Below are 14,051 nucleotides of genomic sequence, written 5' to 3' on the forward strand. Positions count from 1 at the left end.
GAGAAAAAGAAAGAAAAAGAAAGAGATAAAGTTGTGATCCAAGGCAAAAAGAGTGTGCTTAAGAACCCTGGACACCTCTAATTGGGAACTCTAGCAAAGCTGAGTCACAATCCGAAAAGGTTCACCCAATTATGTGTCTGTGGCATGTATGTATCCGGTGGTAATACTAGAAGACAGAGTGCTTTGGGCCACGGCCAAGACTAATAAAGTAGCTGTGTTCAAGAATCATCATACTTAACTAGGAGAATCAATAACACTATCTGGATTCTGAGTTTCTATAGAAGCCAATCATTCTGAATTTCAAAGGATAGAGTGAGATGCCAAAACTATTCAGAGGCAAAAAGCTAAAAGCCCCGCTCATCTAATTAATATTGATCTTCATGGATATTTTTGGAATTCATTGCATATTCTCTTCTCTTTATCTTATTTGGTTTTCAGTTGCTTGGGGACAAGCAACAATTTAAGTTTGGTGTTGTGATGAGCGGATAATTTGTACGCTTTTTGGCATTGTTTTTAGTATGTTTTTAGTATCTTTTAGTTAGTTTTTATTATATTTTTATTAGTTTTTAGTTAAAATTCACTTTTCTGGACTTTACTATGAGTTTGTGTGTTTTTCTGTGATTTCAGGTATTTTCTGGCTGAAATTGAGGGACTTGAGCAAAAATCTGATTCAGAGACTGAAATGGACTGCAGATGCTGTTGGATTCTGACCTCCCTGCACTTGAAGTGGATTTTCTGGAGCTACAGAAGCCCAATTGGCGCACTCTCAACGGCGTTGGAAATTAGACATCCTGGGATTTCCAGAAATGTATAATAGTCTATACTTTTCTCGAGATTTGATGGCCCAAACCGGCGTTCCAAATCAGCTCAAAACTGCCCGGCGTTAAACGCTGGAACTGGCACAAGAATGAGAGTTAAACGCCCAAACTGGCACAAAAGCTGGCGTTTAACTCCAAGAAGAGTCTCTACACGAAAATTCTTCAATGCTCAGCCCAAGCACACACCAAGTGGGCCCGAAAGTGGATTTTTATGTCATTTACTCATCTTTGTAAACCTTAGGCTACTAGTTCTTTATAAATAAGACCTTTTACTATTGTATTCTCATCTGGGTAGCTATCTTTGAGTAGTTTTATGCTATCTTAGATCATGGGGCTGGCCTCACGGCCATGCCTAGACCTTGTTCTTATGTATTTTCAACAGTGGAGTTTCTACACACCATAGATTAAGGTGTGGAGCTCTGCTGTACCTCGAGTATTAATGCAATTACTATTGTTCTTCTATTCAATTCAGCTTGTTCTTATTCCAAGATATTCATTCGCACTCAAGAACTTGATGAATGTGATGATTATGTGACGCTCATCATCATTCTCACTTATGAACGCGTTCCTGACAACCACTCCCGTTCTACAAGCAAACAAGGCTTGAATGTTTATCTCTTGGATTCTTTAATCGGAATCTTCGTGGTATAAGCTAGAATTGATGGCGGCATTCAACAGAATCTGGAAGGTCTAAACCTTGTCTGTGGTATTCTGAGTAGGATTCAATGATTGAATGACTGTGACGAGCTTCAAACTCCTGAAGGCTGGGCGTTAGTGACAGACGCAAAAGAATCAATGGATTCTATTCCAACCTGATTGAGAACCGACAGATGATTAGCCGTGCCGTGACAAGGTGCGTTGAACATTTTCACTGAGAGGACGGGATTGTAGCCACTGACAACGGTGATGCCCAACATACAGCTTGCCATGGAAAGGAGTAAGAAGGATTGGATGAAGACAGTAGGAAAGCAGAGAGACGGAAGGGACAAAGCATCTCCATTCGCTTATCTGAAATTCTCACCAATGAATTACATAAGTATCTCTATCTTTATTCTATGTTTTATTCATATATCATCCATAACCATTTGAATCTGCCTGACTGAGATTTACAAGGTGACCATAGCTTGCTTCATACCAACAATCTCCGTGGGATCGACCCTTACTCGCGTAAGGTTTATTACTTGGACGACCCAGTGCACTTGCTGGTTAGTTGTGCGAAATTGTGTTTATACCATGGTATTGAGCACCAAGTTTTTGGATTCATTACCGGGGATTATTTGAGTTGTGAAAAGTAGTGATCACAATTTTGTGCACCAACACCACTCAATTCTTATATGTTTTTCTTCTCCCTCTGCCACAAATAATAGAGTAAAATAAGTCACTACTGACAAAAATCGGGGTTAATCCAAAATAAATGGCAATTAATAGAAAAAAGAACTTACAGTGTTGAAAAAGCTATGATAATTCAAAGGTAGGCAAACATTACATCAAAAGAACAATATACATAAAAAAAGTGCAGAAGAATAACATAAACGTATAAAAGAAAATAAGTATAAGATAGAAATATCTTACGAGGTCATGCCGCAACAATTTGCTATATATGTACAATTTGCACTTAGTGTTCACCAAAGATCCGCAAATATTTTTTTTATCAATCTCCTTCAAGAAAAAAAAATACCTATATTAACACCTACATTAGTGTAATACCCTACTACACCGAGTCTTATGTTTAAGTCATAAGACAGAAGTGGTGAGATATTACGACCTCTAAAATAAAATTTAGTACGTATAGTATTGCAAGAATGTTCTTAACTAGGAGCCTTTGAAAAAGTAGGTAAATCAAAACCGATAAACCGAAAATGTAACACTCCGATCAATAACGTAAACGAACAGCTAGAAATCAACCTAAAGCGAAGAGATATACTGAAGAGTGCCAAAATAGTATTAAGACTCAGGACTCGGCCTGCGAAGATAACCGGTCCGAGCATACAGTATACATATATATATAGTAAGGAAAACCCAAAAGACAATATACAGATCCTGTTTCTCCAAAAGAACCTCTAAGAGGAGTAAATAAAAAATACATATACAGTGGAGAATATAGTAGCTAAACAGGTATATAATAACCAAAATAAAATCCCAAGATATAAGGATCTCTGCCAAAAAAAAGTCTCCAGCATGCCTCAGTGAAAAGCCTCACGTTCTGCATCTGAAAACCACAAAATCCGCATGGGTGAGAACCGGAGGTTCTCAGCATGGTAACAGTGCCCAAATATCTAACATGTAATGTCTTGGGAAAGCCAAAGGCAATCCTAGAACTTCCAGATTATAATCAAAGCGTATAAACATAACTAAACCATAACAAATGTAAATAGGCGACTAACTTAAGGATCTTTGGTCTAACTATATATCCCCTTTCCAAATCCTGCAAACCTCCCAACCGCCAACAGTAACAGATGCAAGCACAAGGGTATCAAACAAAGAAATGCACAAGTAGGAAGCAGATAGAACAATTAAGCAAGTAGCAAGTAATGATGCAGTCAATTAGGCAATCCAGACAAATCACATATAATCCATATGATCCATGCCTGTCCTAGTGGCTGATGTGTCTTATCTGTCGGTTATAGAGCCAACCCGACAAGTCCTGGTAGCTAACCATTGGACTGTCCCTCTGTCGCGCATCCCCAACTCAAGTTGTCCACTCATATAATTATAATTTATATCCAACACCCTCACTGGTGTATATTTACGAGGGCGAGCTTATCCGGAACTTTCACAGTGTCCGGCCACACTTGCGACATAGGGTTAGCAGAGTATTGAGTATCCACCTGGAGCACGTGGTGGCTAGCCACTGCCTTCACCCAGGGAACTCGTATCTCAGATAGGTGGAGTGCAAACAAACATAATATTAACGATTCAATTCAGCATATATGCATTTATTCACAGCCATACATTAATATTCATCCCAGTCATTCGGCTTTCAAATCACAGTACATAACCAGCCATAATCACCATCATACACCACCATTGGCTCAAAACATGCTCAGCCATTGGTTCGTCTCACATACAGCACTTCACCACCTTCCTCAACAACTTATATTATCATTATTCATCATAACATCCCTTTTTCTTCCCCCACAAGTTACCCCTCTCCTAGTCTTCTCTCAATCTCTAGGCATTTACTATCAATTTAAGACTCAAGGGATGAAATTGGGGGTTTATAAGTGTGAAATAACATTCTAAAAGGTTATAAGCTTGTTGGGAATGTGAAGAGCTTGAAAACAGAGTTTTAGAAATGAACTAGGTCGCGTGCATACGCACAGGGGGTGTGCGTGCACACGCCCAGAAATAATTTTAAACGTGTGCACACGCACAGGCCTATGAGTACACACAGAAAGCGAAATCCTTAAGGTGAGGCGCGCGCACAACGTGTGCTAGCGCCGTCACCAGTATGCCATTCCCAACCTGTACGTGCGCACAGACCTGTGTGTACACACAGCTCACAATCCTTCATTGGTTGCGCGTGCGCATAGAGCGTGCTGGCGCTGCCACCAGTAGTCCTGTCTTTGTGTGTGCATACGCACAAGGTTGTGTGTACGCACAGGACCAAATCCTCGCCGAGTGTGCGTGCGCACGGGGCTGTGCGTGCATACACCAACCAGAAATCATAAATTCTGTAGAAGTTGCAGAATTCAAATTTTTAGCCCAAACTTTCAACGATCATATCTCCTTCCACAAAATTTAGATTTTCACCAAATTTAAACCATTTTAAAGCTTATAAAATTATCTTTTCATTGATATAAAAATCATCAAATTTCAAAAACAATTGCTCAAGATATGATCTATTGAGGTTTATCAAATTCCAGTTTTTACCAAAACTCATAAACTCCCCATTTTCAAAACATACCTTTACCCAACCATACAAAATCTACCAAAACTCAACCATTCCAACATCAACCACTTCCAAACCCCTTTTTAATCATCATCCCCCCAATTCCATCATATTTAACCAAGTCTCATATCATAATCATCATTCCATAACTCAATTCAACATTTATTCTTTCCCCATCTAAATTTCCAAAACAACAATCAATCTCATCAATCATCATATATTTTCACAATCCAATTCATTTGTCAAATATAACAACATGTCACAAGCCACTAAGTTCATACATTATCAACCAATACAACCACTCACCATTATTTCCATCATCACTCATATAATTAACTCAATCCAAATCATCCAACAATTACATCAACATTCCAAAGTCCTATCCTAGGGTCATTAGCCTAAGTTTTCATAACCACATTATATTTTAGATATAGAAAACCGAAACCATACCTTAGCCGGTTCCCGTTCCACCCGAAACACTCTCAAATGAACTTCCAAGGTTTCCAAAGTCTCACCAATAGATTTCCAAGCTTGGGATTCCACACCAAAGCTTTCCAAAACCACCAATCACGCTCCAAAACACGTATATACAAGGCCTAAGCCACAATATCCATAAAACTCAAAATTTTCCACTAGGGTTTGAGGTACTTACCAACCTAAGGATCAAAGGAACAAGAACAAGCTTTCCCCTCAAGCTAATTTGATCCTATAACACAAGGAAGCTCACAATTTCAACATTTTTGCCCAATGAACTCGAAAATAAAGGGCTGGGATTCAAAACTGAAACTGTGACTTATCTCAAGATTTCTTGTGTGAGTTTTGTAGAGCTCGACACCGCAGTCGCGTGGCCGTAAATGGTGCGTCAAACGGAGCTCGGAGCGAAAAGTTATGCCACCTTGAATCAAGCCAAGGGTTTGCTTCTCCTTTCTCCTCCCATGGGTGTGTTTCAGCGTGTTTGTTGTGTTTGGGAGGGAAGAGAAAGCTGAGCTCTCTCATTAAAGGGGGCTTGGCTGGGCCCTTGGACCCAAATTGGGTCGGGTTGGCCCGGTTTGGCCCGTTCAGCCCAATCTTGGACCGATTTCTTTAAAATTGGTGTCGAAATTCTCGTTTCGAATTTCTCTACCACATTAGACCATAAAAACCTCATTTCTCACTTTCTAGAATATATTTTAATTTATGGGTTAATTAGCCATAAATTAACCGGGTTTTACATCATACCCACCTAAATGGAAATTTTGCCCACAAAATTCGAATTTAGTTACCTGAGAACAGGTGTGGGTAGTCTACTCGCATCTCTAACTCAAGTTCCCAAGTGTGCTCCTCAACACCGGCTCGGCTCCATGCCACTTTCACCAATGAAACCTCTTTTCCGCGTAACTTCTTAATACTCGTGTCATCAATCCTGACCAAAGCCACTGGTAGAGTCAAATCCTCCTTTAACTGAACTGATTCTGGTTCTAACACATGGCTGGGATTAGGAATATACTTCCGAAACTACGACACGTGAAATACGTCGTGCAGGTTCGAAAGGTGAGGCGATAGAGCCATCCGATATGCCACCGGTCCAACTCTCTCCAGAATCTGAAACAGACTGATGTATCGAGGGTTCAGCTTCTTTGTAACCTTAAGGAAGGCATGGTCTCCTTCCTCAAACTCTAAGGGCTTCTGCCTCTGATCGGCGTAACTCTTCTGACGGTTCTGAGCAGTGAGCATCCTATCTCTGATTTTCTTAACTTGTTCTGTGGTCTCAGCTATCAATTCTGGCCCTAACAGACCTTTCTCTCTGGCCTCGTACCAGCACAGCGGAGATTGGTATTTCCTAGCTCCCATACAGAGCCTCATACGGAGCCATTCCGATGCTCGCATGGTAGCTATTATTATACGCAAACTACACTAGTGGCATATACCAATCCTAGCTCACCGGCTGGTCCAAAACACAAGCCATCAACATGTCCTCTAGGGTTTGGATTGTTCTCTCAGATTGACCATCTGTTTGGGGATGGAAAGCTGTACTTAAGCTCAAACGGGTTCCAAAAGCTTTCTGAAATGCACCCCAGAACCTCGAAGTGAAACGGGGATTTTTATCAGAAACTATAGTCGTAGGCACACCATGAAGTCTCACAATCTCCTTTATATACAGGTGAGCTAACTCTTCAAGAGTGTAGTTCATCCGAATGGGTAGAAAATGAGCCGACTCGGTCAGTCGGTCCCCAATTACCCAAACAGCATCAAAACCGGGCCTAGTACTCGGTAATCCCAACATAAAATCCATCGCAATGCTCTCCCACTTCCATTGTGGAATCTCCAAGGGCTGCAATGTCCCGGATGGTCTCTGATGTTCAATCTTCACCTTTTGACAAGTTAAGCACTTCGAGACATATTCCTCCACATCATTCTTCATACCAGGCCACCAGAACATAGCCTTTAGATCATTATACATCTTAGTACTCCCAGGGTGGATTGAAAATCTGCTTTTGTGTGCTTCCTTTAATATATCTTGCCGCAAAGTCCCTACATCTGGCACAATAATTCTACCCTTGAACCTCCATAATCCATCTTGATCCTCGGACACTCTGTACTGTTTTTTTTTTTTGCTCAATAGCCGGCAACACCTTCGATAACGCATCATCGTTTTGATGAGCCTTCAAGAGTTCGGATCTAAAATCACTTGAGATCTGCAGTTGGCTCAACCACAGAGTTCCATCCACTTCTTGAACGTCAATCTTTAGACTTTTGAATGCCTTGAACAACTCCTCTTCTCGAAGCATCATCCAAGAAGCATACAGCGATTTTTGGCTTAGTGCATCCGCTACGACATTCGCTTTTCCCGGATGGTAACTCAACTCAAAGTCGTAATCCTTCAGTAACTCCATCCACCTTCTCCTCCTCATATTAAGTTCTTTCTGGTCAAAGAGATATTTCAAGCTCTTATGATCAGAGAAAACTTTGAACTTAACTCCATAGAGGTAATGCCTCCACACCTTCAATGAAAACACAACCGCAGCGAGTTATAGGTCATACGTTGGGTAATTAACCTCGTGAGGTCTCAACTTCCATGAGGCATAAACCACCACCTTTTGGTGCTACATCAGCACGCACCCCAAACCCTTTAGTGAGGCATCACAATACACCTCAAAAGGTTCATTCGGTTCAGGTAATACCAACACAGGCGCAGTAGTTAACTTCTGCTTCAACGCTTGGAAACTCTCCTTACACTCAGAAGTCCAAACAAACGGCGCATCCTTATGGGTTAACTTGATCAATGGAAAGCCAAATGTGAGAATCCTTTGATGAATCTCCGATAGTAGCCAGCTAATCCCAGAAAACTCCTTATCTTGGTAATTGAGGTTAGTCACTTCCACTCCATCACTGCTTCCACTTTGGCAGGATCTACTGCTATACCCTTTTTACTCACTACGTGACCCAAGAACTTCACCTCACGTTTCCAGAACTCGCATTTAGATAGTTTCGCATAGAGTTTCTTCTCTTTTAGTATCTGCAACACGGTCCTCAAGTGCCCTGCATACTCCTCTTTAGTCTTGGAATAAACCAGTATCTCATCAATAAAGACAACAACGAATTTATCCAGAAACGGACGGAAGATCCTAGTCATATAATCCATAAACACTGCAGGAGCGTTTGTCAATCCGAAAGACATTACAGTGTACTCGTAGTAACCATAACGAGTTCTGAAAGTGGTCTTAGGGATGTCCTCATCTCTCACTCTTATCTGGTGATAATCGGATCGCAAATTAATCTTGGAGAACACTCCGGCCCCTTGTAACTGGTCCATGAGGTCATCAATCTTTGGTAGTGGATATTTATTATTTATGGTGACCTTGTTCAGTTGTCTGTAATCCACACAAAGCCGCATACTCCCGTCTTTCTTTTTCACCAATAACACCGGCGCTCCCCACGGAGAAACACTCGGTCGGATAAAATTCTTGCCCAGAAGATCCTCGAGTTGAGATTTCAGCTCGGCCATCTCTAGCGGCGATATCCTATAGGGAGCAGTCGAGATTAGCCCTGTTCCTGGCACCAATTCGATCGCAAATTCAACCTCTCGATGAGGCGGAAATTCCTCAATGTCATCAGGAAATACTTCCGAAAACTCACATACAATCGGAATCTGTTCTAAGTTTTGATCATCACGCGAGACGTCCGCGGTTAACAACAGAATGCCTTGACATTCAGCCCCCGAACAATTCACTATCATGGAATTCAAGTAATAGTTATTTACCACAACCGGCCCTTCCGTATCTTCCGATATAAAGTACACTGATTTTGCAGAACAATTGAGTAAAATGTGGTTCTTGGACAACTAGTCTAACCCCAAGATAAGATCAAGACCTACCATCGGCAAACAGACTAAATTGTGTACAAAGTCATGTTGCTTGTCCCTAAAGGAAACTTGCGAACATCCAAGCCTAGTTACCATGACTTCATGGGTGGCATTATACACCTTCATGTCATAACCTAACGTTACGATCTTCAACTCCAACTCACCAGCCTTCTCAAATGCAATGAATGAATGTGATGCTCCAGAATCAAACAAGGCATTTAAAACTTGACCCGCTATTTCACATTTACCTCGGATGAGTGTCTCAGACCCCTCGGCCCTTATAGATGAAGTAGTGAACACCCGTCCAGGCTGCTGTGCTCTCCCGGTACCCTGTTTCTGCTTCTCTGGACAGTTGGAGGCTTTATGCCCCAGCTTTCCACATGAGTAGCATAGACCCCAACCGGCCTTAGACGGAACACCAGGATGATAACTCCCACATCTAGTGCAAGCCTGTTCATTCAAAGGTTTCTTTCTAAATCTTCTCCCTAAAGCATTGTTGTTGTTGTTGTTGTTGGGCCTTCAGAAGCTGTTCTGACCCTGAGTCCTCTGTGGTGCAAAACCTACCCGCTTGAAAGGCGAGCCTCTAGGAGTAAAACTCTTCCCTCGGTTCAGTGGAAGTGATCCCCTCTGGCTTCCTCTCTCTGCAGCTGCCTTCTTCACACACTCTTCGGCAACTCTGCTTTTGTTTACCAACTCGAAAAAAGTCCTAATCTCCATAGGCCCTACGGAGAGTGGGATCGTATCCACAGAGATTGGTAAATTTGAATAATTTAATTAATTGGTGAATTAGTCAAGCTTAGACAGAATAAGTTGTAAGTGCAGGATCATAAATGGCGGAAACATAAATGGCAAAAGAATAAAGGAAAACAATAAAGTGCAAAAATAGAAATAGCAAGAATGTAAAAGGGAATGGGAATTTGCTGAATGTAAATGAAAGCTATAAAAGAATGGGAGAGATAAGAATGAGGGAATTCATTGAGATAAGGAGATATTGTCTCTTTGGATTAAATCCAACTTATATCCTCGTCAATCATGCAACTCATTAACCTCTTGGCAATCATGATTGATTGAGCCCCAATCCCTTGGTGACTCAATATCTCCGATCTTGATCAATAGCCAGTTCCTTTGTCTAATTGCTCATGAAGAGAGATATGCTTGGTCCCTGATTATACCACACATCCTTGTAGGTCCAGGTAGAGGGAGGATTATATGTCACCATATCCAAACACTAAAACCCAGATTCTACTCAAGTGTGAGAAGAGATTTCTAGCATGGTGATAAACCACTATTTTATGGTTTATCTTGTGCTCAATTGAGTGGTTTTTATCAACTCTTTACCCACTTATTCATATGATTTGCATGGTTTTACATTCTCCTTCCCGATTGTGTGCTTTGATTGAAAACATGCTTCTTTGTCTTTTATTTCCTTTTATTTAATCCTCTCTTATTACCATTAGATGCCTTGATATGTGTATTAAGTGATTTCAGGAATTACAGAGCAAGAATGGCTTAGAGGATGGAAAGGAAGCATGCAAAATTGGAAGGAATACAAGAAGTTGAAGGAACTACAAAGCTGTCAGCCTGACCCTCTCGCACTAAAACGATCATAACTTGAGCTATAGAGATCCAAATGATGCGGTTCTACTTGCGTTGGAAAGCTAACATTCGGGGCTTCGATTTGATATATAATTTGTCATAGTGGCTGTTCCGGGGGTTACCTGAAACGTGTAGCTCGGTCGTCTAGAGATGCCCGAGGTGGGGGTCAGGGACCCGAGCTTGATGTGTTGGCGGTTGGTGGTTGTACCTGCAATGACACTCCGATGCTTAAGTTAGCATGGGTCCAAGCAGATATGTGTAGAATGTGGAATGTATGTCATACCTGGGTGCTCTAGTGTATTTATAGTAGTTGGTCGTGATCTTCCCTGGATAAGATATTCTTATCTTATCTTATCTTTTGGGAGTTTTACCTCTATCTTTGCGGAACCGCCTTTCCTAGGCTTTTTCGGCCTTTAGGTTTTGGGCTTCGTTCCTTTTGATGGGCCTTCTTAGCTTTATTTGTCCGAGGTCCGACCTTAGGCGTGGGCCTTGGGATGAGGTCGGACCTTTCATGGATTTTGCCGAGTTTGGAGGAGCTCGGTCAGGGTATGAACAGTGCCCCTGCCCGAGTTCGTCCTTTTTGGGAGGTCGAGCTCGGGCATAGTTGTTTTTCAAAATTCAAAAATGGCCGTTTCCTGCATTTATTGCATTTTACCGTTTCTCCTCGATTTCCGTTCGGGCTCTGTGAAGGCATTATTTATTTGCTCCCTTCCTTTTTCTTCGTTTATTCTGTTCTTTCCTGTTTTTTCTAAGTTTTCGCCATCTCTTTTTCGAGCACCGCTTCTTCTTTCTCTTTGTTCTTCTTCCCCGAATCTTTCAGTGCGTCTTTCCGGGGTTTCCTCTGTGCCGCCGTTTCGTTCTTCTTGCTTCGGAGCTCGTCGTCTTCTTTCTTTCTTCCAGGTTTGTTCCCGTCTCTTTTCTTTGCGCACATATGCTTTCTGTTCTTTTGTGTGGCTCTTTGTCTGTTTCTTCTTTCTTTATGCCTGGGTTGCCCCAAAAAGAGGCGCCGCCATTGCTTTGTTTGCATATGGGGGGGCTCTTTTTGTTTTTCTGGTACTTTGTTCCGGGTTGCCGTATTTTCTTTTTTGTTTCTTGCTTGGCTGAACGGGTTTTTCGCTGTCTGCTTTATGTGATTTTTGCTTGCTTTTGTATTTCTTCTTTGTAGGTAAGAGTTTTATGTCTCGAAAGGTTCTTCAGGCGATGTCGACCAAGATTCCAAGTGGTCTTGGTTGGGTAGACCCTCTTCCTCTAAAAGTCCCTTCTGTGGTAGATTCTGAATATTTGGCTAGGTTCCGTAGGCACTGTAGTATATGTGAGAATAGAGAGTCTGAGAGGGATTATGAGCTAGTAGCCCCGGATTCCGAGGAGAGAGTTTGCTTCCCGCCTTTAGATAGTTCCGAGAAGCTCTTCTTTTATGCTTATGATTGTTTTTTCTCTAAGCTGAGTGTCCGACTTCCTTTTACCGACCTGGAGTCCGAGGTGTTGTGGTCTTGTAACCTTGCCCCTACGCAGCTCCATCCAAATTCTTGGGCGTTTTTAAAGCTGTTTCAACTTTTGTGTCAGTTTTTGGGCGTCGCTCCCTCTATTTCTCTTTTTTCCTATTTGTTTGTGTTGACGAAGCCGGGGTCGGGTGGAGGGAAGGTGTCTTGGGTCTCTTTTAGGGCTAACCAGGGAAGGAAGTTTTGTACCCTTTATGATGAGTCCTTTCATGATTTCAAGAACTTTTATTTCAAGGTCCGGGCTACTGGAGACGTCCGACCTTTCTTTCTGGATGAGAGTGGGGAGCCTTCTTTTCCGCTTTGTTGGCAGGAGAATGTAGTGTTTGCTAAGTATACTTTTGAGAGTCTAGATGAGGTTGAGCAGGCTTTTGTGGGTGTGGTGAGCAGTTTATGGGGTCGGGCACCTCACTTGGATACGAAGAAAATGTTGGGGGATCCAAGCCTTCTCCGTTCCGAGTTAGGTAGTTTCCCGACCTCTCCGAGATTCTTCTTTTTCAATATTGTTGTTTTGCTTGTTTTTGGTTGAATTTCTGTTGTGGTAATCCTTTTCTTTATATTTCTGCAGAGATGTCTTCTCAGGCGGATTCCATGAAGTTCCTTCGTCGGACGAAGAAGTCTGTGGCTGCTCGAAATATCGAGGCTGAGGCTTCTGCTCGATCTTCTCCGCAGAAGGCTACCGTGGGTGTTCAGACTCGGTCGAAGACTATTCCGACTCCCCAGTTCCGAGCTATAAATCAAGACCCTCCGACCTCTGGGCCTGCTACCTCTTCTCCTCCCCCGTTCTCGGGTCCTCCTCCCAAGAAGCAGAAGACCTCTCAAGAGCTTGCGGGTTTTAACGATAAGGATTTCGATGCTCTTGGTTGGATTGAACAGCATATTCTCCCTCAGACTTTTATCTCTACTGATGACGTGTCTATGGAGCATCATTTTCAGTATATGGCGCGGAGTTGTGTTCGGATGGCCAGTCTTCATGCTGCTATTGCCCGGGAGTTCAAGAAATCTCCTATTGGCGCGACCAGCTCCCGACTTGAGAAGGCTCAGTCCGAGTTTGAGAAGTTTAGTGAGCTGAAGGCTGCTAGGATTACGGAGCTGGAGGCCTCTTTGGAGAAGGAGAAAGCTAAAGCTACCGCGGCTGTGGCGGCAGCGAAAGCGTCCGAGAAGATGGCGAAGGCGGCGACGGAGAATTATACTCGGGTATATGCCGAGCTTGTGGAGACAAGGGAGAAGTTGCAATCTGCTCAGGATGATTTTTACGAGCTGGAAGGCCATGTGGCTAAGGGTATGGATGCTATGTTCGAGAATTTGAAGGCTCAGGTCCGGGTTCTTGCTCCTGACCTGGATCTGAGCTTATTTAGTACGGATAACGTTGTTGTGGAGGGAAAGATTGTTCCTGCTCCCAATGAGGATGAGGTGCCGGTGTCCGATCCCAAGGTTCCGGTGTCCGACCTCAAGGTTCCGGTTGCGGACCCGACTTCACCTTTGGCCGGGGATGGATCTGGTGTGGAGGTTTCAAGCCGAGATGATGGTGCTGTCAAGGCTGTCCCGATTTCTATGGTTCTTCCTCCGCAGCCTTCTACCGATGTGGAATCCGGAAAGGACCTTGATCCTCTGTAATCTTTTTATTTTTGGTTCTTTGCCCGGCCTGTGGGCTCTTTTGTTTTTTTGGATGGTTGCTGTGAACGCTTTGGACGCTTTTTTGCTATTAGCTACTTGTAGTAACTTTTTAGCTTATTATGTGGTGTTTTGCTTTGACTTTTTGTTCCGCTTTTATGCTTTTTAGTTGTTTTTTGGATAACAACTTTTTAGCTAGCGCTTTGAAACTTCCGTTTTGTCCTTTCCTTCGATTTCGTTTCTTCGCTTGTACTTTTTTAGTTGTTTTTGGATAACAACTTTTTTAGTAAGCG

Source organism: Arachis stenosperma, chromosome 1, assembly GCF_014773155.1.
Source record: "Arachis stenosperma cultivar V10309 chromosome 1, arast.V10309.gnm1.PFL2, whole genome shotgun sequence".
Taxonomy (NCBI): domain Eukaryota; kingdom Viridiplantae; phylum Streptophyta; class Magnoliopsida; order Fabales; family Fabaceae; genus Arachis; species Arachis stenosperma.